The following is a 27,108-nucleotide window of genomic DNA, read 5'->3' on the forward strand; positions in this document are numbered from 1 at the left end:
ATACCGGCTTAACAAATGTTATTGTGGCTCAGCCCATCATTGCCGATCAGAACGCGTTAATCGTGCAGTTGATGCAACAGATCGCTGAGATGCGGGTCCAAATGCAGAAAAGACAATATTTGCCTAATCTAGCTTTTGCTTTCAATGCTCCAGCAGATGGAAGGCTTCCATTTCTCTTTCCTCCTTCAAGTGCGGAACATGCTCAAAACCCACCCTCCAGTCCTGTTCATAACCCCTCAATCATTGATCTAACCACCCAAAATCCCCATTACGCCTCCGCCTCTTATCAAACACCACCCCCTCCTCAAAATGCCAACCTCCAAGTGCCACTTCCTCCCCAAAATGCCAACATCCAAACTGGTCCACCCCCTCAAAACCAAAACGTTAACAACCCGCAAAATTCCTTCTGTCACCAAAATCAACATACCAACCCCAGACTTTCCCGCAAAACTACCAAGCCACTCAAAATGCCCAAAGTCCCTCCATTGCTCCACCCCTACCTCAAAAAGCCACTTTCCGAATCCCGATTCCCAATAAGCATGGTGTCAATGGTTCTGAGCTCGACCATTATGAGGAGCGAGAGAGAGAGTGAAGGTCAAAGGAAGAGGCCGCCAAGCTTGATATGAAGGAAGAGATCCGAAAAGCCATGAAAGAGTTGCACTGTATTCCTAAAGTCGCCAGTTTAAGTTATGACGATCTATGCATTCATCCGAATTTGGACCTCTCAGAAGGGTTCAAAGTTTAAAAGTTTGATGTTTTCGGAGGAATAGGGAACCCCTTAGCGCACTTGAGGGCCTACTGTGACCAGCTCGTGGGAGTTGGGAGAGATGAACCTTTACTGATGCGTCTTTTTAGCCGAAGTCTGAGTGGAGAGGCTCTGGAAAGGTTTACATCGCATGAAACAAGACAGTGGCCTAGCTGGAATGCTTTGGCCAAGGACTTTATTGAACGATTCGCCTACAATGTAGAGATCGTTCTTAATCGTTATTCCTTGGAAAAAATGAAGTAGAAATCAATTGAGAGTTACAGAGAATTTGCATACAAATGGAGAAAGGAGGCAACTAGAGTTCGTCCTCTTATGTCTGAGAAGTAAATTGTCGAAGTGTTTGTGCGGGTTCAAGAGCCTGAATATTATAATAGAATTATGTTGCTTGTAGGAGCAAAGCTTGCTGAGATAGTCAAAGTAGGTGAGACTATCGAAGATGGATTGAGAACCGGGAAGATTGCCCATGCTGCTGCCTCGCCTGGATCCTCGGGTTTGTTGAAGAAGAAAAGAGAAGATGTGTCTTCTATCTCTTATGAGGGGAAGAAAACCCTAAGGAAATCCTCATCATACCAAGGTCGTCCTCGACCTTCACAGAGTTCGTACCTGGCTTGTTATGTACAGGATGATTACCAAAATACCCCTCTCCCCAGTTACCAAAGTACCCTTCCTTCCAGTTATCAAAATACTCTCCCTCCTATCTACCAAACTCCCTTTCCAGTTTACCAAACTTCACCTCATCACTATTGGAACGTCACCCCCAACTGTGCCAACGTTTAGACAAATTACCAAATGTCTCCCCCAATGTACCAAACCCCAGCTCCTTTTTACCAAACTACCCCCTTGAACTACCAAGCTCTACAACCAAATTACCAGACCAATTCATACCCAAGATATTAAACCCCCCGTCCAAACGCTCCAAATTATCGCCAAATGCCTCCTCCTTAACAAGGCAATTACGATCCCCCTCGTCCTAGATTTGAGAAGAAGTCTACTAGAAATTTCACTCCGCTCATTGGAAGTCGAACAAAGTTGTTCGAGAAAGTAACTGCGACATGATATATTCATCTAGTGGGGCCCAAGCCGGTTGACACTAGCTAAAAGTTTTATAGACCTAACCAGAGGTGCGCACATCACTCCAACAGTGTTGGACATGATACCAAGGACTGTATCAACCTGATGCATAAAATCCAAGACTTGATTGACCAGAATGTGGTCTCTCTTCAGACAGTCGCACCCAATGTCAATAATAATGCTTTGCCAAATCATGGAGGCGTCACTATCAATTAATAGTGACAGATGATGATTGGTGCATGACAAAGGCAATAGTTTCAATTGTTCCTGATGAACTGGAAAGGGCTGTAGCCTCGTTGAGCATTAGAGAGAAGAAAGAGTTTGTGATTCTGACACCTGAGAAGGCTGTTGCCTTGGTTCCACGAGAAAATCTTACCCGACCAAAGTTTGTGATTGAAACGGCTGTTACCCAGGGTATGACCAGATCCGGCAGGTGCTACACACTAGAGGAGGGCAGAAGAAGGATCAAACAAAAAGGCCGATCAGTGAAGCCGAGGCCGAGGAGTTCTGGAGAAAAATGCAGCCAAAAGATTATTCAATTGTGAAGCATTTGGAGAAGACACTAGCTCAGATTTTTGTATGGGCTTTGTTGATGAGTTCACAACTGCATAGGCAAGCGTTGATGAAGGCTCTGGATGATACTTATGTGCCCGTGGGTACCAACAGTGACAATCTAGCAGCCATGATAAACCAGGTCATCCGAGGACACCGAATTAGCTTTTGTGACAAAGAGCCGCACTTTGAAGGTAGGACGCACAACAAAGCTCTGCACGTCACCACTATGTGTCGAGACAAGATAATAAATCGCGTCTTGGTCGATGACGGATCTGGTCTTAATATTTGCCCACTTTCGACTCTGAAGCAGCTGAAATTTGACTTGGGAAAGCTTCACCAGAACCAAGTCAATGTGAGAGCTTTTGATGGAGTGCAAAGAGACATATTGGGTGCGGTAAACTTAGATATTCAGGTGGGTCCTGCAGAATTTAACGTGGAGTTCCAGGTGTTGGATATCAACACCAGTTACAATGTGCTTCTAGGAAGACCGTTTATCCACATGGTTGGGGCTATGTCGTCTACCATTCACCAACTAATGAAGTTTGTTTGGAAGGACCAGGAATTGGTCATTTATGGTGAAGGGAGCCATTCCAATGGGTATGCACCGATCGTTGATGATGTCTCTTGAGGTTGTGATTTATACATGGTGGAGCTGGTAAATGTCACCGGTGATGACTTGGATCCATAGCCTCATATGCCTACCGTGTATAAGATGATTGCTACTGTCATGCTCCAGAATGGTTTCGAACCAGGTTTCGGGTTGGGAAAGCATTTTCAAGGAATTGTCGAGCTTATCCAAATTCCCGCCAAAGGAGTAAAGTTTGGTTTGGAATATGTCCCAACAGATGACGAACAAAGATGAAGAATAAAAGTGTTGATCAAGCATTGGTCAGGAAAATTCCTCATTTGTACCAGTCATTCCCAGTGCAAGGATATGTCAATGATGATGGTCTCGGGAAAAGAATCTGGGGCCTTTTCAAAGAAGTTGATGCTGTCATCGAGAAAGAGACTGGGACATCAGTCATCCGTGATGCAGAACCTGATGAGCAATTGCAAAAAATTAAACCTACATACCGCTCCTGATTTCCAGTGCAACTTGATAGAAAAGACATACATCTTTGTTTGTTTTTAAAATTGGTGATAGTTTGAAAGAGGCTCGAGACCCACCCTTTATGTAGTTTTTATCTGTTTGAAGTTTTTAAATTCCCTTGTGACGTTTAAAAAGGCAAAATGGCCCTCGACCATAGCCAAAGTTTGTGTTTGTTTTTCAATTTAAATGAAAGCCTCTTTTATCAAAAATTTGTTTACTTATTTGTTTATGCTTTCAGTAATAATAATTTAAAACCTGCCAATGTCATGTCATGTTATGAGCCGAATGAACGAAATGAGGCAGGTGATGATGAATGCGAGGTGCATGAAGATGAAAATTAGGTACCCGAACATGTTGCTGAAGAGTTTCGACAATTTGAGAATCAACACAAGCCGAATCTAAAAGAAACTGAGACTGTGAATCTTGGAGATGAGAAGTGTGTCAAAGAAGTTTCAGCCTAGTAAAACAAAAGACTCGGAAGTTCAAGTCTGAGTTGAGTTTAAAGATCAAAGAGGAAATTACCAAATATATCGAGTCTCAAGTAGTGGAAGTGACGCAATAACCGACTTGGTTAGCTAATGCTGTTTCAGTTGCCAAGAAAGACAGAAAGATCAGAATTTGCGTTGACTACAGAGATCTCAACAAAGCAAGCCCGAAAGATAATTTTCCATTGCCAAACATTCACATTCTCATTTATAACCGTGCTAAGCATGAGATGTAGTCATTTGTGGACTGTTATGCGGGTTACCACCAGATCCTGATGGATGAAGAGGATGCAGAAAAGACAGTTTTCATTACGCCTTGGGGTGTATATCATTATTGGGTGATGCCTTTTGGTCTAAAAAATGCTGGTGCTACTTATATGAGGGCTATGACAACCATTTTCCATGATATGATTCATAAAGAGATCGAGGTGTATGTCGATGATGTCATAATCAAATCCCGGGAGAGTTCGGATCACTTGACTCACTTGAGAAAATTCTTTGATCGCTTGCGTCGATACAATTTGAAGTTAAATCTTGTCAAATGTGCTTTTGGAGTGTCAACCGGCAAGTTATTAGGATTTATAGTCAGCAGGAGTGGCATTGAGCTTGACCCTTCAAAAATCAAAGCAATTCAAGAGTTACCTCCTCCAAAGACCAAGAAGGAGGTGATGAGTTTTATAGGAAGGTTGATAGCACAATCCACTGTGGTGTGTGAGCCCATATTCAAGTTGTTGAAAAAAGATGCCCTTACCAAATGGACCGGAGAATGTCAAACTACTTTTGATGCCATCAAGAACTATTTGTCCAATCCACCGGTATTGGTTCCTCCACGGGAAGAGAGTCCACTGTTGCTGTATATGTCTGTCTCGGATAACGCATTTGGATGCGTGCATGGTCAACATGACGAAATTGGGAAGAATGAGCGGGCCATTTATTACTTGAGCAAGAAATTCACTCCATATGAGGCCCGTTACACTCTTTTGGAAAGAACATGTTGTGCTTTGACCTGGATTGCTCAGAAGTTGAGACATTATTTGTCTTCTTATACCACATACCTTATTTCTAGGATGGACCCGTTGAAATACATTTTCCAAAAGGCGATGCCAACCGGGAAGCTGGCTAAATGGCAAATGCTTTTGAGTGAATTTGATATTGTGTATGTGACTCAGAAGGCGATAAAAGCACAAGCCTTGGCTGATCATCTTGCAGAGAACCCGGTTGTTGAAGAGTATGAACCGCTTAAGACTTATTTTGCCGATGAAGAAGTTGCATTTGTGGGTGATGATATTTTTGAAGCATATCCTAGTTGGAGAGTGTTTTTTGATGAAGCGGAAAATCACCAAGGGAAAGGTATCGGAGCGTTCTTAGGGTCAGAATCCGGTCAACACTACCCTATGGCGGCTAAACTCCAATTTAATTGCACAAACAACATGGCAGAATACAAAGCTTGTGTCTGTCAAGCCCCGAGCCTACACCCTGGGCGGGACCGGCACCCGGAGACCATTGTTGGCCCCAGGCGAACCCTTGGCCTGGCTTTCTTAACTCAGTGAAAACTAAACTCAATAGCACAACTCAATGCAATGAAAGGTTATAAAACAAGTTAACTGATGCATAACATGCCAAAAGGCAACTCGAGTCTCAAAATAGAATATTTACATATATACATAGATAAGAGACTCAATACTAACTGACTGACTGACTGTCTATAAAGCCTCTAATATACTGAGATGGATGTTGGGACAGACCCCGCAACACCCTAATAGAACAAAACTAAGTACACAAAATAATTGGGTCTTCCGGAATGCAATGAGGCTCACCACTGACTCTGGAGTGCTCAGCTGGATCAACGACGTGCTGGATGCTGATCCGGGGTACCTGTATCTGCATCATAATAAGATGTAGGCCAACTGGCATCAGTACATGGAATGTACGAGTATGCGAACTGGAAAGCTAAATCACAACTTAAGCTTGAAAGGGATACAAAAGAACACTTACCTTGACTTTGTTCGACTCATGAATAACCGAACTCAATATAAAGCAATAAGACACATGCAATACATATAAATCTTGTAAAACAATGTAAACAACTTAGTTCGTTAAGGATAATACGATAACAAACTCAACTTTACTTATATAAAAATAAGATAGCTTTTGTGGGAGGTTCTTTAACCGACAACCACCACTATGAGCCCTAGTGATGATACAACGTTTTACCTCACGTTGCCTAAGGACCATCCTATACCTTGCCATGATATAGGACCTTACTATTGCTTAGTGGATCCACTAGCTTAATCTTACGTAATCATCTAAAAAGAATGATACGTCAAGTCCCATGTTGGCACATGGTTCTTATGGAGAGTTGAGCTAATGTGAACTCGCGTCCCCAATTCGGTGCTCAATACTACTCCCAATAAGGCTTATCGGCAGTTTTAGAGCGACTTTGAATACTTCCCAACAAGTAATCAGATAAACCTCGAGACATCAACTTCATAGGCGTTCATTAGGCTTAACGTGACATGACACTTGGCAGTGATCTTTTCCAAACATTATTTTTGAATATCTATTTTTTAAAAACTTTTCCCTCATGTTTAAATTATTTTGCATAAAAATGTTTTGTCTTATCTATCAAGAAATGGGAGATCGGAGAAATCAACTGGAGATAACAAGACAAGGAGCAGACAACTGAAGAGATCGACACAGATTAGTTCATTTTAAACTAACAATTTTTTGGTAGATGCAGGTCCATAGATTTACCTCAAAATTAGCATATTCCTCCATTCAATTAATATGGAGAAGTCAAAAGGGCGAAGAGCTCCCCAAAATTGACAATTTTTCTGTGGATGCAGAAAATATTTCGTGCTGCTTATATCAAAGATTTGGGAATATAAATAACATCATTTCATTCAATTCCCAACAAGGCAAAGTCCATAATGAACGTGCAACTATGTTCAGAGATGAAACAAATGAAAACCCCGAAGAAAGGAATTTTACTGTTTTCCATCAACTAAAGATACTTGGAGGATATTATCTTCATCATATTTATCAGGCATGATAATATTACTATCCGGAGATTCATTTATATTGTATTGTCGAATGAGACAATACCATTACTCTGAGGGTCATTTTTTATATTGTTGATTGAGACGATACCACTACCCAAAGAGTCAATCATATCGTATTATCAAATGAGATGACACCACTACTCCGATGGTCATTTTTATTGTATTGTCAACTGAGACGATACTGCCACACAGAAACTACCCAGAAGATCATTTGCGTTGCTCGGTGAAGCAGCATCTTAGTTCGGTATCGGGAATGGCATCATCGGAATAGAAGATCATGCATAGCAAGAGAAAGAAGTCATACATTGCAAGAGAGAATTCATGCATTGTAAGAGAAGAAAATCATGCATAGCAAAAGAAGATTCATGCATCGCAAGAAGAGATTCATGCATCGCGGGAAAGAAATCATGCATAGCAAGAGAAGATTCATGCATCGCGAGAAGAAATTCATGCATCGTGGGAAAGATATTCATGCATTGCAAGAAAGGATTCATGCATTGCAAGACAAGATTCATCCATCGCGAGAAGAGATTCATGCATTGCGAGAAAAATCATGCATAGCAAGAGAAGATTCATGCATCGCGAGAAGATTATGTATGTTTTTATATAAATTATTAATAATACTTATTCCATATTGATAGGGACTAAAGTTAAAATTTCTTTGAAATCTGGAATTTTTTTTTATACTGAGACATTAAAATTGAATTGAAATTACATTTTTTGGAAAACAAAATATCTTACTAGTTACATTTGGTAATAAATTGAGTCATGCTTTATTAAATAAATTTTGTCACGTGCAAAAGAATTAGACAAAATCTAATTTTAAAAGAATAAAAAATCTTAGCTACATTAAATAATGATAATAATAGTATTATTGGTCTTGCAACTTAAACTATTTCCCTTTAGTTCATTTCCCCTTAAGATAATTAACATAATAATAATAATAATAAAAATAATAATAATAATAAATAAAATTATAAGTTTGCTTACTTAGCTAATGTCTTTCTCAAAATTAGTCAAGTCATTTTAGTCAAATCGCCGGTCAACCGCAAGTTAACGGACATTCCGAGGGCCTAACACCTTCTCGGAATGTACATTTGAACTCGAACCCTTTTGTTTTCAATTGATTTTATATGTTTAAATCTTTTGAAAACCTTAAGTAAATTTTTCTTGATATTTACTAAAGAAATTAAGTGGTGACTCTGATCTTTTGGAAATTCGATTTCTCTTAAATCATAAGTTTGATCGATTCTTTTTTGAAAACTTAGTCATTATTCTTTTATATTTCTTTTCGAGTAATACAACCATATTCTAAATAACAACGATAGCACCGGTACCCTTAGTTCCCCCTTGTCATATCACAACCCGATTTGGGACTCTACCATTCACAATTGCTCACACAACAGATATCTTCAATCAACTTGCACCTCGCAAACCCCACATATAAGAACATAATGTACAACACTCACATCATTCAGGAAAACATGTCAATTCCACACTCTCAAGAATACACAGTAAATATGCCAAGTCATTGGTCCTCTCATGGAATCCAAACCCAAACTGTTAGTGTATCGGTACGTGGTACCCGATCCAAGTTAGTGTGTCGAACGTGACATCCGATCCCAAGTTAGTGTGTTGGAACGTAACACCCGATCCATTCAACATACCACAATCACAATCACAATCACAATCATAATCACAATGTATACTATCATAATCATACAATCCAGAGGTGATTCATGGCATATAGTTATTCGTTCATACTCATTTACATAGGGTGTGATCAATAATGCAACATTCACATACATCCACACAATACAATGAAGCAATTACAAACATGTATCACCCAAACATGAAATCACAACCATCACCTACCCCTCGTTCATCTATTAAGGCTTCCTCCTACGATATACGTCTGATTGAACACCTAGGGTACAAGTAAACACAACTCGTTTCGGTGCACAAAAGCATGTGCATGAATTCTGCCGTCAAATTCAATATACCACGCTGTGAATAACAATTTTATAACTACTCAATTAAATAAACCTAGCCTACCGGGGGCGCCAAGTAGCTGCACGGAATTATGACCTCAATTCTTGTTTCCGGACCTTGTGACGGTGGATTTGACCAAGAATGCGTAAGCTATCAACATCCTCATGCAAGAAATCTCCTTTTCCTTCCTTCCCAAGCTTAGAGCAGCTTTTTGAGGGTTTCTAGGGTAATCCTCGCTTATTTTTGGTGTTTTGGGAAAAAGAAGAAAATAAGGTTTCGCGTTATTTACGTTATGTCCCGTCTATCCCTCTCTGGCGCGATCTCTGCCGCTCTAGCGCCGCCCCCTAGCGGCAACTGGCCCGTTGTAGCGGGATGGTGGACCCAGTTTTCCCTCGACATTTTCCTTTCATAAATAACGACCGTTCGGCTCGTTACAATCATAATGTGTGGTTAGCAAATAAAATGATAGAGACTAAAGAAAAAATAGTATTATAGGTAATGAACATTTTGTTTGCTAATGAATAATTGCATTATGTATGTTTTTATATAAATTATTAATAATGCTCATTCCATATTGACAGGGACTAAAGTTAAAATTTCGTTGAAATCTGGAAAAAAAAGTTTACACTGAGACATCAAAATGGAATTGATATTACATTTTTGGAAAATAAATATCTTACTATTTACATTTGGTAATAAATATAACTAAATAATAATATATGTTTTCTACATAAATTATTTTTTTATAAATAAAATGATAGTATTAAAGTTAAAATTACACTAAATAGGAATTGAGTCATGCTTTATTAAATAAATTTTGTCACGTCCAAAAGAATTAAACAAAATCTAATTTTAAAAGAATAAAAATCTTAGGTACATTAAATAATGAAAAGTATCATAATGAGTGGTTTGCAAATAAAATTATAGACTAAAGAAAAAAATTGTATCATAGGTAATGGACATTTTGTTTGCTAATGAATAATTGCATTATGTATGTTTTTATATAAATTATTGATAATACTCATTCCATATTGATAGGGATTAAAGTTAAAATTCCGTTGAAATTAGGAAAAAAAACTTTACACCGAGATATCTAAATCAAATCGAAATTATATTTTTTGGAAAATAAAATATCTTACTAGTTACATTTGGTAATAAATATAACTAAATAATAATATGTGTTTTCTACATAAATTATTTTTTTTATAAATAAAACGTTAGTGTCTAAAATTAAAATTACACTGAATAGGAATTGAGTCATCCTTTACTAAATAAATTTTTTCACGTGTAAAAGAATTAGACAAAATCTAATTTTAAAAGAATAAAAAATCTTAGCTACATTAATAAATAATGAAAAGTATAGACTAAAGAAAAATTGTATCATGGGTAATGAACATTTTGTTTGCTAATGAATAATTGCATTATGTATGTTTTATATAAATTATTAATAATACTCACTTCATGTCGATAGGGACTAAAGTTAAAATTTCGTTGAAATCTGGAAATAAAAAGTTTATACTGAGACATCAAAATCGAATTGAAATTATATTTTTTGAAAAACAAAATATCTTACTAGTTACATTTGATAATAAATATAATTAAATAATAATATGTGTTTTCTACATAAATTATTTTTTTATAAATAAAATAATAGTGTTAACGTTAAAATTACACTAAATAGGAATTGAGTCATGCTTTAATAAATAAATTTTGTCACGTGCAAAAGAATTAGAAAAAATCTTAGCTACATTAAATAATGAAAAGTATCATAATGTGTGGTTTGCAAATAAAATGATAGAGACTAAAGAAAAAAATGTATCATAGGTAATGGACATTTTGTTTGCTAATGAATAATTGCATTATGTATGTTTTTATATAAATTATTAATAATACTCATTTCATATTGATAGGGGCTAGAATTAAAATTCCATTGAAATCTGGAAAGAAAAAAAAACTTACACTGAGACATCAAAATCGAATAGAAATTACATTTTTTGAAAAATAAAATATCTTACTAGTTACATTTGGTAATAAATATAACTAAATAATAATATGTGTTTTCAACGTAAATTATTTTTTTATAAATAAAATAATAGTGTTAAAGTTAAAATTACACTAAATAGGAATTGAATCATGCTTTAATAAATAAATTTTGTCACGTGCAAAAGAATTAGACAAAATCTAATTTTAAAAAAATAAAAAATCTTACCTACATTAAATAATGAAAAGTATCATAATGTGTGGTTTGAAAATAAAATGATAGAGACTAAAGAAAAAAAATGTATCATAGGTAATGAACATTTTGTTTGCTAATGAATAATTGCATTATGTATGTTTTTATATAAATTATTAATAATACTCATTCCATATTGATAGGGGCTAAAGTTAAAATTCTGTTGAAATTTGGAAAAAAAAAAGTTTACACTGAGACATCAAAATCGAATATAAATTATATTTTTTGGAAAACAAAATATGTTACTAGTTACATTTGGTAATAAATATAACTAAATAATAATATGTGTTTTCTACATAAATTATTTTTTTATAAATAAAATGATAGTGTCTAAAGTTAAAATTACACTAAATAGGAATTGAGTCATGGTTTATTAAATAAATTTTGTCACGTGCAAAAGAATTAGACAAAATCTAATTTTTAATATAATAAAAAATCTTAGCTACATTAAATAATGAAAAGTATCATAATGTGTGGTTTGCAAATAAAATGATAGGAGATCAAAGAAAAAAAATTGTATCATAGGTAGTGAACACTTTGTTTGCTAATGAATAATTGCACTATGTATGTTTTTATATAAATTATTAATAATACTCATTCCATGTTGGCAGAGACTAATGTTAAAATTTCATTGAAATCTGGAAAAAAAAAATTACAATGAGACATCAAAATCGAATTGAAATTACATTTTTCGAAGATAAAATATCTTACTAGTTACATTTGATAATAAATATAACTAAATAATAATATGTGTTTTCTACAAAAATTATTATTTATAAATAAAATGAGACTGTCTAAAGTTAAAATTACAGTAGTTAGAAATTGAGTCATGCTTTATTAAATAAATTTTCTCACGTGTAAAAGAATTAGACAAAATCTTATTTTAAAAGAATAAAAAATCTTAGCTTCATAAAATAATGAAAAGTATCACATTGTGTGGTTTGCAAATAAAATGTTAGAGACCAAAGAAAAGAAAAAATTGTATCATAGGTAATGAACATTTTGTTTGCGAATGAATAATTGCATTATGTATGTTTTTATATAAATTATTAATAATACTCATTTCATATTGACAGACAGTAAAGTTAAAATTTCATTGAAATCTGGAAAAAAAAGTTTACAATGATACATCAAAATCGAATTGAAATTACATTTTTGGAAAACAAAATATCTTACTAGTTACCTTTGATAATAAATATAACTAAATGATAATATGTATTTTCTACATAAATTATTTTTTGATAAATAAAATGAGACCGTCTAAAGTTAAAATTACACTAAATAGGAATTGAGTCATGCTTTAATAAATAAATTTTATCACGTGCAAAAGAATTAGAAAAAATCTTAGCTACATTAAATAATGAAAAGTATCATAATGTGTGGTTTGCAAATTAAATGATAGAGACTAAAGAAAAAATTGTATCGTAGGCAATGAACATTTTGTTTGCTAATGAATAATTGCATTATGTATGTTTTTATATAAATTAATACTCATTTCATATTGATAGGGACTAAAGTTAAAATTCAGTTGAAATCTGGAAAAAAAAGTTTACACTGAGACATCAAAATCGAATATAAATTATATTTTTTGGAAAACAAAATATCTTATTAGTTACATTTGGTAATAAATATAACTAAATAATAATATGTGTTTTCTACATAAATTATTTATATATATATATAATGATAGTGTCTAAAGTTAAAATTACACTTAATAGAAATTGAGTCATGGTTTATTAAATAAATTTTGTCACGTGCAAAAGAATTAGACAAAATCTTATTTTAAAAGAATAAAAATATCTTAGCTACATTAAATAATGAAATGTATCATAATGTATGATTTGCAAATAAATTATTATTGACCCAAAAATGATAGAGACTAATGAAAAGACTGTACTTCATTGTTCGGTTTGAATCGGTTATTAGTTAAATCAAAATCAAACCAATTTAATCGGTTCTTAAATTTCTAAAACCAAATAAAAAAAATAACCATCGGTTTGGTTATTTTGTCGGTTTGGTTTTATTTTTTCAATTCGAAAGTAATAAGTTTGTTGAGGACATACGTATCTCGATAGACACAAACACCTACTACATGAATAATTCACAAAAAAAAGCTATTACACGAACAAAGTAATTTATCCACTGTACCAAGTTTTAGAAACTAAAAAAACTCATTGTCAAATTAACATAAAATTGGATCAATATTCTGGAGATCTCAACATCTTATCAATAGAGTTTTTAATAAAATTACACCTTAAAATATTGAGAAATTACTCTAAAAAAAAACAACCAATATTTCATAGTCAAAACTAATCAATTACCATCTTCTTTAGCTTGAGCTTTAAATGATTCAATGTTGCGTTAGAAAATTCCATAAAGAACAGAGAAAGCGTGATCTTTAAAGTAATGAATATCAAGGGATTTAGAATTAAGGTTTTAATAGTTGGGCTAAAATTTAAGTGTTGAGCTTCAGAAAATAGTAAAATTAAAGACTTAAAGTTAATTAAAAATTTATCAAAATGCTTATATTTTATTTATAAATAATTATAAAATTTATATTTATAACTTCTTGGTTCGGTTTGGTTATTTTTGCGGTTATTTTTAGTAAAACCAAAATCAAACCAAATAGTATCGGTTTTTCAAATTTTAAAACCAAACCTAACCAAATATCAATTTTTTTAATCGATTTAGTTCGAATTGCGGTTCGATTTGATTTATAACCATAACCATGAACATACCTATAGATAGGTAATGACCATTTTGTTTGATAATGAATAATTGCATTATGTATGAAATCTGTTTTGATGTGTATTTTTCACACCAACTATTATTGATCTTAAAAAATTATAGCGACTAAAGCTTGAGTTGTATTAAATAGGTATTTAACTATTTTTTCTAAAAAGAACTGCACTGAGGCATCAAAATTGAATTGAAGTGTCGTTTCTGGAGAAGAAAATATCTTACTAGTTACATTTAGTTATGAATATAACCGCAATATGTGTTTTTTTGACCTGTTTGTTTTTAATGAAATGACAGTGTAAAGTTAAAGTTACACTAGATAGGAATTGAGTTATGCTTTTTTAAATAAGTTTTCTCACATACAAAAAAAAATTAGACAAAACTCTAATTTTAAAAGAACAAAAAATCATAACTACATTTGATGATGAAAAATATCATAATGTATGGTTTCAAACAAATTATTATTGACCAAAAACTGATAGAGACTAAAGAAAGAGTTGTACTGTATAAGTACTAAGCATTTTGTTTGATAATAAATAATTGCATAATGTGTGTCTTGTTGAATTACAACTAATCTACACTATGAGATTTCACCTTCAATGGTGAATCACAGATGCATTTAGAGAGAAAGAGAAGAAGGAGGTTATTCATTATTGTGGAAAGCTTAAAATGAAATTATAATGTAACAGTAGTGACTTTTATACACTGTTTATTTCTTAACCGACTAACAACTGTACTAACAACTTTTCTAATTCCTCAACTGCCTCTAACTCACTTTATACACAGCATTAAGTAATACACAGTATCAAGTAATTCCTATCTCATTATTCTTATAAACATTATTCATCTCATATTGATTGTGACGAAAATTAGAATTTCACAAAATAGATTTCAAATTATTTTATCCTAATAACTTTTGAACACATATTTCAAAATCAAATTAAAATAAAATATAACTTTTGAACACATACTTGAAATAAACTAAACTTATACTTATACCTATTTAAACTGTGTCTGAAATTTTAATACATGGGATTGCTTTAAAATCAAATAACATTTTACTTTATCTATCTTCTATACTATCTTAAAAGCATGAACTCCATAATTTGAATGTTAAATTACTATAATATTTCTACCTAAACATTCAATTGGTATATCTTCTATATTTAATATTTTTATTTATTTATTCATATTATATTATATTATTTTAAAATCAGACACTTTTTTCACATTAATAGAAAGCAACTTTTCTAAAGGGTTGTGACTTTTCCAAAATATTGTGATTTCACCGATGAGTTGTGACTTATCCGAGGGGTTGTAACTTTTCTGAAGGGTTGCGACTTTACCGATTAGTCACAATAAATGCATATTCATACTACTATTTGTTGACTATAATAGAGGGACTTTCTTTCATTTTAAACTATGAATTTTTTAAGTTTTTTATTCTTTTATTCTTAAAATACCTCAAGTGTGATTTGCTGCCGTCGTTGAGTAAGTTTGAAATTCAATGGCATTTGAGGTATCACACCAGCAAAGGTTGATGAGAAAATTGTAGCAAATTCAATTGTTTGGTTAAGTTTTTAGGGGAAAAAAGTATTTTTCCAGTGGTAAAAGAAACTATTTTTCAAAACTTAAAAAAATATTACTTCTTTAAAAGTACTTCAGAACATTGGTCAAGAACAAAGTTATGTTCTTATATTGGCAGACGTATTTTTCAAACTGATTAAATCCAACAGAATCACTCAACAAAAGTACTTCTGTTAAAACACTTCTTACAATAACACTTTTTAAACAAAAACAAACACATTTTAAAATTAATGGATTCTAGAAGTTGGCCAAATAAAACTTAGGCATACATATTTTTGAGTGACTATTCAATTGAATTTTGTTTATATAGTCGACCAAAATCTCAGAGACACACATAAATTTAACTAGATTCTTACTATCCCCTAAGCTAATTTAAAATGGAAGAAATACACCATAAATGATGACATGACATAGAGAGTGTGCACACTCACTTGAAGGCAAATGATGAGTACACAATTTGGACACATATCATTTTTTAATTCATAATTTTATAATTAGTTAGTATGCATATTTATTGATACTAAATTTCATATATATTTAATTATATTTATTTATTTCTTTGTAAAATATTTATTTTAGTTTCTTTCTCACTGTAAACTTGTTTAAATTAATGTATTATCTTTTCACTTTTAATTATTTTTTAAAATTATGTGTGTTTTAAAAAAAATAAAAATAAAAAGTGTCCTTTAATTTTAACTTATTTTAAAGACAAGACATTTGAAATCAAATCAAAACGAAAGACAAAGAAAATAAAAAGAGTAAATAAAATCAATTGAAAAATAAAAGAGAAAAAATAATGAATGAAGGTTAAAAAAAAGTTTCGATACAAGGTAAAAATATGTATTAACTTAATTTAATTACAAGATAAAGAAAATAAGAATATTCTTTAAAAACATATACAAAATTACATTTTTTTTAAAAAAATATTTAAACACGTGGCAGACACGTGTGTACAAACACAACCAACTTGGGTGGTTAAAAGTGTCACGTCAACACAAAAGGTGCACAACAATACGAAAAAAATGAGTTTAGAGGGGTAATAAGACCCCTAGTAAGTTTAGATGTGTCTCTGAGATTTCGGTCATAATCTAAAAAATACTTGTGCCTTATCCCTGGAATATTCGTGCAAAGCATGAACATAGAGACTAGCATATATATACTTGTGGGGTCCATATTTATCTGACATTGCTAGATATATTTTTATAGTTGAGTAATTTAATTGATACAAAATGGAGTAAAATTTATATTAAATCCATCGGTGACCACCTAAAGTTGGTACCAACTTTTACTTAGACATCTCAACTAATCTTTGTTCATTTAAGACACCTCAAGTCATGTTTCGCTGTGTCATTTTGACACTTTTTGCTAACATGGCATAGTGAGTGTAACAGACTCCTTATCAACGTGTGAAAGACTATTTTAATCAATTTTTATTTTGATTTTGATTTTTTCTTCCCCATTTTTATGCCTGCATCTCCCAAAATTTAAACTCCTTTCTATGAGGGAAATCGATTTGATAATGCCACAGTAAAAAAATGAACTTCAACGTCAAGAACTAACCCTTCCATGGTGAATCAAAAAAAGGAACTAACATTTCATGTCCTAGCGCTTTTTCCTATTTGATAAAAAAAATTCGAGAAGACAATGGGTGGGATGGGGGAGGGGTGGAGAGGACGATGCGGGTGGGGAAGGGGCCGGGGTTAGGGTCGGTAAGGGGTGGAGAAGACGCTGGGTGGGGTGGGGGAGGGGTTGGGGGTGGGTGGGAGTGGAGAAGATGATCTGGGTGGGGTTGGGTAAATTTTAATTTTTAAAAATTTTGGACAAACAATTCCAGATGTCATTTAGTTATTGGCCTCTTTTTTTCTACTTAAAATCATTGTTTGAGAATTATTTTTGGTATATATATGCCACGTGTCTTTATTTAATTTGTCACGTTGACATATCATCAGCGAGTATGTTACACACACCTTACATATTTGAGTGATTATAAAAAAAAGTGTCAAAATGACACAGCGGGACATGATATGAAGTATCTAAAATGAACAAAGCCTAGTTAAGGTGTCTAAGTAAAAATTGATGTCAATTTTAAGGGCTCACCGAGGGTTCAGCCTTAATCATATGACATTTTAAGATAGTAAGTGAATAAAATGTTGGGTTTTAAAGGTGTGAACAGGAAATGAAGGGTTGTGACTCTCCTGAAGAGTTGTAACTATGCCGAAGGGTTGTGACCTTTATGAAAGGTTGTGTCCTTTCTAAAGGGTTGTGACCGTTTGAAAGGTTATGCCTTTTCCAAAGTGTTGTGACCTTTCTGAAAGGTTGTCTTCTTTCCAAAGGGTTGTGACCTTTACCCTTTGTTGGCTATAAATAGAGAGGTTTTCTCTCATTTTTCTGATCGAATTCTTCCCTTCTTTTGCATACATTTCTTACAAAACAAAATCGATCGATCATATCTGTGTGTGTGATTCGTTGCTGTCATTTTGGATTTGTTGAAATTATCGAAGTTTGAGGTACTGCTACTTCTTTAATGGTTAATTTGTTTTATCTTGAGAGGAATTAATCTGCAACATCGGGTACTTGAGGGGATTAAATTTCTTAAGGACACACAGTGCGTTCTATGGACTCGGATAGTTCTTTGTGTTTTTCTTTTCATCTTTTATTATTTCTGATTTGCTAATCTGAATACAGGAGATAACAAGCTTAAGAAAATTTAATGTTGGTATTTTCTGTGGTAAGGAAATTACTTCTATTTTCTGTGTTCTTTTTATTGGGGAAAGAAAAAGAAGAAAAAAAAAATTATATTATCATATGATAAAAGAGATTTAGGATGAGTTAGTACTACTTTAATATATTCGAGTATATTTTTTGTAGTAAGTTTTCCTTGGATGGGTAAGATTATTTTTATTTTCTTCCCAAGTGCATTCAAGCATTGCACCCCTTCAGTTTTCTTTTCAATGAGAAAAGTTATTTTGTGTATAAAGGCTAAGATGAGCACTTTAATGTTTTCCCTATATACTTGGTTTTATATAACCATGAGAAGAAGTAAATGAATAAATGTAGTCTCCTAATAATATTTGAACATGAGTTTAGTTTCTTGTTGAAATTAAATGTCTTCTTGAGGAAAATAGGAATATGATGGAAACTGAGAAAAGGAAAAAAAAATAGCAAGAAAAGTGACTTGCATGGAATCATTGCTGACAAATAGAATATGACTCAATGAGAGTAAATATCAAGTTCTATCTTTATTTCCTTTGATTATTATTTTCTTTTTCTGTCCTTTATAAGTTATGAAATTTATTTCATAAATGTTAGAATAGATGTCATTATGTGATGATCTCAGAATATGTCTTTATTATTATTAATATGTATTCTGTTTAGAGGAGGAAAAATAAAACTTTTGTAGTTTTCTGTGAAATTTGATTGTGTTTGAATTTTGGAGACTTTTTTTTTATCTCCTTTGGTTTGAAGAATATAAGAACTTCACGAACAAATCAGATTGTGCATTGGTTTGAAGAATATAGAAACTTCACCAATTTGTTAAATACTCTGTTTGAATGAATATTCTGACTTGAAGAGTACAAAATCTTCGTCAGGAATATTAAGGATAAATGATTGAAAAAAAAAATAAAGTGTTCATCATTAGCTCGAAAAAGTGTTGTATTTGAGGTTTCTGGAGATTAAAACATTTTTGGTTTACTACTCTGTCTGAATGTGAAGCTGATTCGAAGAATATTAAAACTTCATCAGAATTCAAGGTTCATTCGATTAACGATTAGAAGAATATAAAAACTTCATCGTTAAACTAGAAACAAGTTGTATAAAGATTGAATCTTTATTGTTAGTATTCTAAATACTAAGTGATTTGTCTAGTTGTGACAAAAAGGGAAAAAAAACACTAGTAACATAAAATTAGTGGTTTTTGTGCCTGCAATGGGTGTTTATATGGATTAAATCTCCAAAAGAAGGCTTCGTGTTGTCAATGTGTAAGCATGAGAAAAAATATGTGGAAAATAATTTCAAATACTTGAAAAATATTTTTGAGAACATATTTAAAATATGGGGGGTTCTTTACTTGTGATAAAGACAAAATTAGACTTACTATCTAATTTAAATTTGAAAGTACAAGATATGAAATTTAATGACAATCTTGTATTATGTTAGACCCACAAAATTCTTGGAGTATATTTAATATTGTGGTCGTTGAGTCTCTCTTTACTAGTATATGATATGACTAGTATGAAACCACAAAATTATATTACTCATTGAAAAGAATTGTATTCTTTGATGAAAAAGTTTCACTTTAAAATATTGTGATTTTTCATGAAAAGATATGTCTATTAATTATTTTTTTATAGACATGAACATTGGTGAAAAGTGATATGTTTGTGTTGTAAAACAAACATTTGGGTCATATTGCCCTTATTGGACCGATGAGACTATGATCATGGGTAATTCTATAACAAATTGAATGTTATGGAAAGGTCCTTCTGAAAAGGACATATGACAAGGTATTGACTCTAAAACACTGTCTGTATTTGAGAAAGTTATAAAAAAAAAAAAAGTAAAGAACAAAATATATGTGGGAAAAGGTTACCTCACAGAAGGTCTTTTCAAACTTAGTATTTATGTTTGTTCTTACTTGCTTGAATCAAATTGTTTGTGACATAAATGCTTGAGACATGTCAATTACAAAACCTTGCAAAAACTGATCAACTTAGAAGTTTTGCCTAACTTCTAGTGCAATAAATCAAAATGTCAAGTATGTGTTATTGAAAGGAATTTTAATACCTGAGAATTGATTTACGCTGACATTTGTAATATGAAGTCAACACCATCTTGTGGTGGGAAAAAGTGTTTCATAAATTTTATTGACAATTGCACTAGATATTGCTATGTTTATTTGCTGAATAGTAAGGATGAAGCAATGGAAACATATTGGCAATATAAAACTGAAATTGAAAATCAGTTGGATAAAGAGATTGTCATGATTAGATGTGGAGAATATGAATCTTTTTTTGTAGAAATATATTTGAAAAATGGAATCATCCATCAAATTACTGCACATTCTCACCTCAATCTAATGAAATTGTTGACAGGAAAAAACCGAACTTTGAAGGAAATGTTGAATGTCCTATTTATAAGTTCAGGTTTACCACAAAATTTGTGGGGGGTGCTATCATTATAGCAAAAGAGAATAACAAAAAACAATTTGTCTATTCAGAAAGAGAGAAACAAAAAGTTTTGTTTGTAAGTAAAGGGAGTAACAAATAATAATAAAAAAAAACATTTGTTTGTTAAGAAAGGGAGCAACAGAAAGTTGTGTTTGTTCAAGCCTTGTTATATCCTGATAGAGAATTGTTTGTCATCCCTTAAAGTTTATACAAGCAATAACTTTTGAAAGATAGTGATCAAACAATTTACAATACAGTCTATTTAATATGAAAAATGGAAATGAGGGAACAATTCCCAAACGGGTCAAAATAGGACCTAAGACTTTGGATTGTATGTTCATTGGATGTGCTACAAATAGTAAAGCATGTCGATTTATGGTTCATAAGTCCGAACCGTAGGATAGTCAAGTGAAGGGTCTAAACGACCTTGGAAAGAACCAAAGGAGAATGTACTTAATAAAGAGATTCGGAGGCGTAGTAAATGTCAATGGACAAATTACTTCCTATGAGTCTGATTTTGTAACATTTCTTCTTGAAAATGAGTCTCATATTTCTAAAAGTTATGTCCTTTGTGGACTCATTCTCTTTGAGAAAAGGTTGTCAATAGTAAGATAGATTCAATCTTGAGCAACCATACTTGAGAGTTGGTTGATCTTCCTCCAAGAAATAAACTTTTGGGTTCAAAGTGGATCTACAAAAGAAAAAGAAAGTTGATGGAACTATTGACAAATACAAAGACAAAATTGTTGTCATAGGCTTTAGACAATAAGAAAGTCTTGTTTGACAGATAATAACACTAACTAGGATTACATCAATTCAGATGTTTATTGCGCTAGTTGCGAAATATGGCCTTCAAATTCATCAAAATGGATGTGAAGACATTTTTTTTAAATGGAAAATTGAAAGAAGAAATTTACATGGAACAACCCGAGGGATTTGTGGTTCTGGTAAAGAAAAGAAAGTCTGTAAACTTGTTAAGTCACTATGTGGACTAAAAACAAGCGCCTAAATAATGATATGCGAAGTTTGACCAAACTATGTTGGCAAATGAATTCAAGATTAATGAATGTGATAAATGTTTTTACATTAAAGACACTCCAAATCACAAGGTCATTATTTGTTTTTATGTTGATGACATGTTGATCATCAAAAGAGACATTTCTGACATAAATGCTACTAAGCATATGCTAAAAAGTAACTTCGATATGAAAGACATTGAAGTTACTAATGTGATTGAAAATGTACTTGACAAGTTCAAGCATTTGGATTTCAATATTGTCAAAATTCCAATAAATGTGAGATTTGTACTTCAAAAGAATGAAGGCAAAAGTGACTCACAATTGGATTGTGCTAGAGTATTCATGAGAAGTATGATATATATCATGAAGTGTACGCGATAAGATATAGCATATGCTATTAATAAACTAAGTCGGTTCACGAGTAATCTCAATCAAACTCATTGGATGACAATGAAAAGAGTTTTGGAGTCTTTAAAACATACTTAAAAAACTATTGCTTTGCATTATAACTAATATAACAGTATTGGAAGAATATAGTGATGCAAATTGAATCACCAGGTCAAATGAAGTAAAATCACGAGTGGATATATATTTACTCTTGGTGGAGGAGCAGTCTCTTGGAAATCTTCCAAACAGAGATGTATCGCTCGCTCTACTATGAAATCTGAGTTTATCACTCTAGATAAGGCTGGTAAAGAAGTTGAATGACTCCAAAATTTCTTGAAAGATTTTTGGCCCAAACCTTTTAGCTCCAGTATGCATATACTATGAGAGTTAATTTACAATAGGTAGGGCATGGAGCGTGATGTATAACAGAAAGTCTCGTCATATATGACGTAGACATAATATCGTTAGAGAACTACTCTCTAGTGGAATTATCATAATTGACTATGTAAAGTCAAAGGATAATGTGCCGGATACACTTATAAAAGGCCTAACTAGAGAGGGAGTTGATAGATTATCAAAGGGAATGGGACTATGGCCGAGAACAAGTCATTGTAGCGGTAACTATACCTAGAAGACTAGAGATCCCAAGATCTAGGTTCAAGGAGATCAAACAAAGTCATTGATAATGGTTCAACATTGTCAAAATATTTTTTATGGTTCATTCTCATGATAAGACAATGTTCAATAACAAGGATAAAGGCATTAGGACTTTTTAATGATTTCTAAGTTTGATACAGGGTATATCAAATGGTGTATTTACGGGATAACACATCTAGAAATCACCTATGTAAGTGTGAAGTGTAAGTTGCTTCAAGGAGAATCCTGTAAGGCCAGTTCTCTATGCACTGATAAACCGAGACGTGTTCATGGTTGAAACAAACAAAACAATGAGAACCAAAAACAGTTCAAGGATTGATTGTGTGACTTATGTTGTCTAGGTATACGCCAAAGCTCGACGGTTCAAAGATATCAAATCTACCGATTGACCGAGTATATCCGATATATGTTCACTATGGAAAGTTCAAAGGGAAACCCACTTATCCAGAGGCAATCAATCCTTAATTACGAATCACACAGTTTTTCATGCATATGTTTTAATAATAGCCACTCCCTATTCATGTGGGGGATTGTTGAATTTTAAAGGTGTGAATAGGAAATGAAGGGTTGTGACTCTCCTGAAGAGTTGTAACTATTCCGAAGGGTTGTGACCTTTATGAAAGGTTGTGTCCTTTCTAAAGGGTTGTGACCGTTTGAAAGGTTATGCCTTTTCCAAAGTGTTGTGACCTTTCTGAAAGGTTGTCTTCTTTCCAAAGGGTTGTGACCTTTACCCTTGTTGGCTATAAATAGAGAGGTTTTCTCTCATTTTTCTGATCGAATTCTTCCCTTCTTTTGCATACATTTCTTACAAAACAAAATAGATCGATCATGTCTCTGTGTGTGATTCGTTGATGTCATTTTGGGTTCGTTGAAATTATCGAAGTTTGAGGTACCGCTACTTCTTTAATGGTTAATCCGTTTTATCTTGGGAGGAATTAATTTGCAACCTTGGGTACTTGAGGGGATTAAATTTCTTAAGGACACACAGCGGGTTCTGTGGACTCGGATAGTTCTTTGTGTTTTTCTTTTCATCTTTTATTAATTCTAGTTTGCTAATCTGAATACAGGAGATAACATAAAATGCATGAAGATAAGTTTATTATTTCAACAATGGAACAAGTGAGACTGAATAGGAGGCTTACTAGCTTCAACAAACAAATTAAGTGGGTAAAATAAAGCATTGTGGACACAAAATGCACAACTACAAGTTGGAACATAACTGCATACTACGTCCTCCTAGAGTAGAGTGGCATGGGGACAAGTCGTAGAGGACGTGATTTGGCTAGTATAAGCCCAAATTTCTCTTCCAAATCTTTTGGTGCAATGTTTTCTTCAAGAGTCCAATCAAATGAATTCAACAATGAACCCAACATTGCCGGAATTGCCCTAATTGCCAAAGGTAATCCAATGCACATTCTCCGCCCAACACCAAAAGGAATGAGCTCAAAATTATTATCATGAAAATCCAAATTGATCGAATCCCAAAACCTTTCTGGTTTAAATGCTAAAGGATCCTCCCAAATATCAGGGTCTCGACCAATTGCCCATACATTCACTAACACTTGTGAACCTTTTGGGACAAAGTAGCCGCACAATTCAACATCTTGGTCTGCTTTGCGAGTTAAAAGGGAAGAAGGGGGGTGTATTCGTAAGGTCTCTTTCATAATGCATTGCAAATAAGGAAGACGTCCCACATCCTTTTCTTCTATCGTCTTATTTTCACCAACAACTTGTGCGAGTTCAGCTTTAGCTCTTTTCATTGTTTCTGGGTTCTTCATCAGCTCTAGCATTGCCCATTCTAACACAGCCGAACTTGAATCACTTCCTGAAACAAAAATATCCTGCACTACATATACATATTTAGTATATAACTTGGTACACAAAACATCACACAATTACCTCAAGGGATGGGGTGTGAGGTAGACAGTCTATTCTGATGCAATCATGCAATAGTTATTTTGCGGCCAACTGCTTTAGGCCTCAAAAATAAGTAATTGATGTTTGTGTGGTTAAAATAGACATTTTAAAGTTAAATTGTTATTTAATATAGAAATGTTTATTTTTTTTAGATCGACAAAAATAAAAGAAAAATGAATCATATAAATGGGACACCAGAGGAGTAAACACTAGGAAAAAAACAATGTAATTAAATTATTATTTACCAGACACAGGTGTTGGATCTGATTTCTGTCCATTACTATTGCATTGACATCTCCTTTTTTTTCTTCTTCTTCCCTTATATTTAACAAAACATCAAGAAAGTCAATGGTGCTCCGTACAGTACTACTAATGTTTCTTTGCTCCAACCTTTGGTCAATAAAACCCCTGAAAATCCGTAATAATTTCTCATAAGTCGTAAAACTGTTTCTGTTTATCCGTTGTGGATCTACCCCTTTAAGAAGAGGAAAATAATCCACCATGTTGAGTTTTCCAATAAGATGAGTGATGTAACGTATGACATGCTTGAATTTTTTTACTGGATCAGCATAAATGTCTACTAAATCCTCTGAGAAAATTGTATTTGACCAAATATTTACCAACGTATCCGAAGCAACTTGACCAATGTCTACAGGGGTACCGTATTGGCTACACTGACGACAATAAGCAATCAACTCTTCAATCTTCCGGGCCCGCACATGCTGGCCCGCGTCAACCNATAATCCACCATGTTGAGTTTTCCAATAAGATGAGTGATGTAACGTATGACATGCTTGAATTTTTTTACTGGATCAGCATAAATGTCTACTAAATCCTCTGAGAAAATTGTATTTGACCAAATATTTACCAACGTATCCGAAGCAACTTGACCAATGTCTACAGGGGTACCGTATTGGCTACACTGACTACAATAAGCAATCAACTCTTCAATCTTCCGGGCCCGCAAATGCTGGCCCGCGTCAAGCCTGTTAGGGCTAAAGATGCTTGAATGCAGTAGCTTCCGGAGGTATTTCCGGCGGCTACTGCTGGCTGGAAGAAAAATGACAGAGAATTGATTGTGGTCATGGGCGTGGAGTGCATCCTTGTCGATTTTGCTGGATAAGGCTAAATCTTGGGTTTTGAAGGCTTCTTTAGCCACAAGTGATGAAGATATAACTATTGTGGTTTTTTGGCCCAATTTTAGGGTCATTATTGGGCCATACTTGTGAGCCAGCCTCCAAAAGGATGTGTGGGGTTGATCACCACCAAGTATTAAGTTATGGAGATTTCCAATAAATGGTAGGGAGAATGGTCCTGGTGGAAGTAGTATTTTCTTCTGGTTATTATAACATCGGATGCCATGGATCAAAGTCCAAACAAGTACTACTACTACTCCACAACCTAAAAGGCCGTAGTAATCCATGATGATTGATAAAAAGATCAAATAAACTACTCCATTTATATAAACATATTAAGGGATCGTTTGGTAGAGTGTATTAGGAAAAATAATGCATGCATTAGGTGTGTGTATTAATAATACCTTGTTTGGTACACTTTTTCATGCCATCTTGCATTAGTTATACACTATATTGTGTATTAAGTTGTGTATTAAGTTGTGTATTACTAATACCAAGAAATCCTATAGGTATGAGTAATACATAGCATTTTAACACTTGCATTAGATTATATAATTACAATACTACCCCCAAAGCCTTTTCAAAAAACATCTCCATTTTTCATGGTACTGTGTTTTAGAAACCTTTCATCTTCTCTGTGGCTGCTAAACCTTTTAAAAAAACATCTCCATTATTTATAAATTTGATTGTTGGTAATACTTTTTTGTATTTCAATTGCACTAGGAAATAGGATCTGTGGCTGCTAAAGCAAATGCCCAAACTCCTAATATATATAAAGTGCATATACTGATTTTAATAGGGTACCGCTTTGCAGTTAGGAATTATCTCAGGTAGCACGCTCTTACATTCCATCAGTTTTTATTTTTTATTTTAGGACTCGTTTTATCTCAAAAAAAATTGAGGCTGAGCTAAGCAAGATGTGTGATCGAATTTTGAGCTTAGTAAAATTGACATCTTCTTTTTTTTTTTTAAATCTTATTTCAATATAGTTTAATCAAAATATTTACTATTGTGACAATTAGTTTGATAAAAAAATTCTTTGTCAACTTTTCACAAAAATATTTTGACGCAATAGTAACAACTATTTAATTTTATATTTGAAAAATGAAGAAGAAGAGGAGTTAATAATGTTTTAACAAAGAAATCTTTTTTGATGTTTTAGCAAATAACCTTGTTGCAAAGAAAATGTACAAAGAAATAAAGTGTGATGGGTATTTTTGTAAACATACATTTTTTTTAATGGA

At 33.2% G+C, this 27,108-nt stretch overlaps 2 protein-coding genes and 1 pseudogene across 3 annotated transcripts in view; all 3 read right to left on the reverse strand.

The window, feature by feature from the left end:
• Positions 1 to 27,108, reverse strand: part of LOC125862319 (cytochrome c1-2, heme protein, mitochondrial-like) — a 924,866-nt gene that overhangs the window by 511,909 nt on the left and 385,849 nt on the right. The gene's annotated exons all lie outside the window — the stretch shown is intronic.
• Positions 1 to 27,108, reverse strand: part of LOC125862338 (uncharacterized) — a 533,211-nt gene that overhangs the window by 168,387 nt on the left and 337,716 nt on the right. The gene's annotated exons all lie outside the window — the stretch shown is intronic.
• LOC125862754 (geraniol 8-hydroxylase-like) lies at positions 23,903 to 26,151 on the reverse strand (annotated as a pseudogene).

This window comes from Solanum stenotomum, chromosome 4 (genome assembly GCF_019186545.1).
Source record: "Solanum stenotomum isolate F172 chromosome 4, ASM1918654v1, whole genome shotgun sequence".
Lineage (NCBI taxonomy): Eukaryota > Viridiplantae > Streptophyta > Magnoliopsida > Solanales > Solanaceae > Solanum > Solanum stenotomum.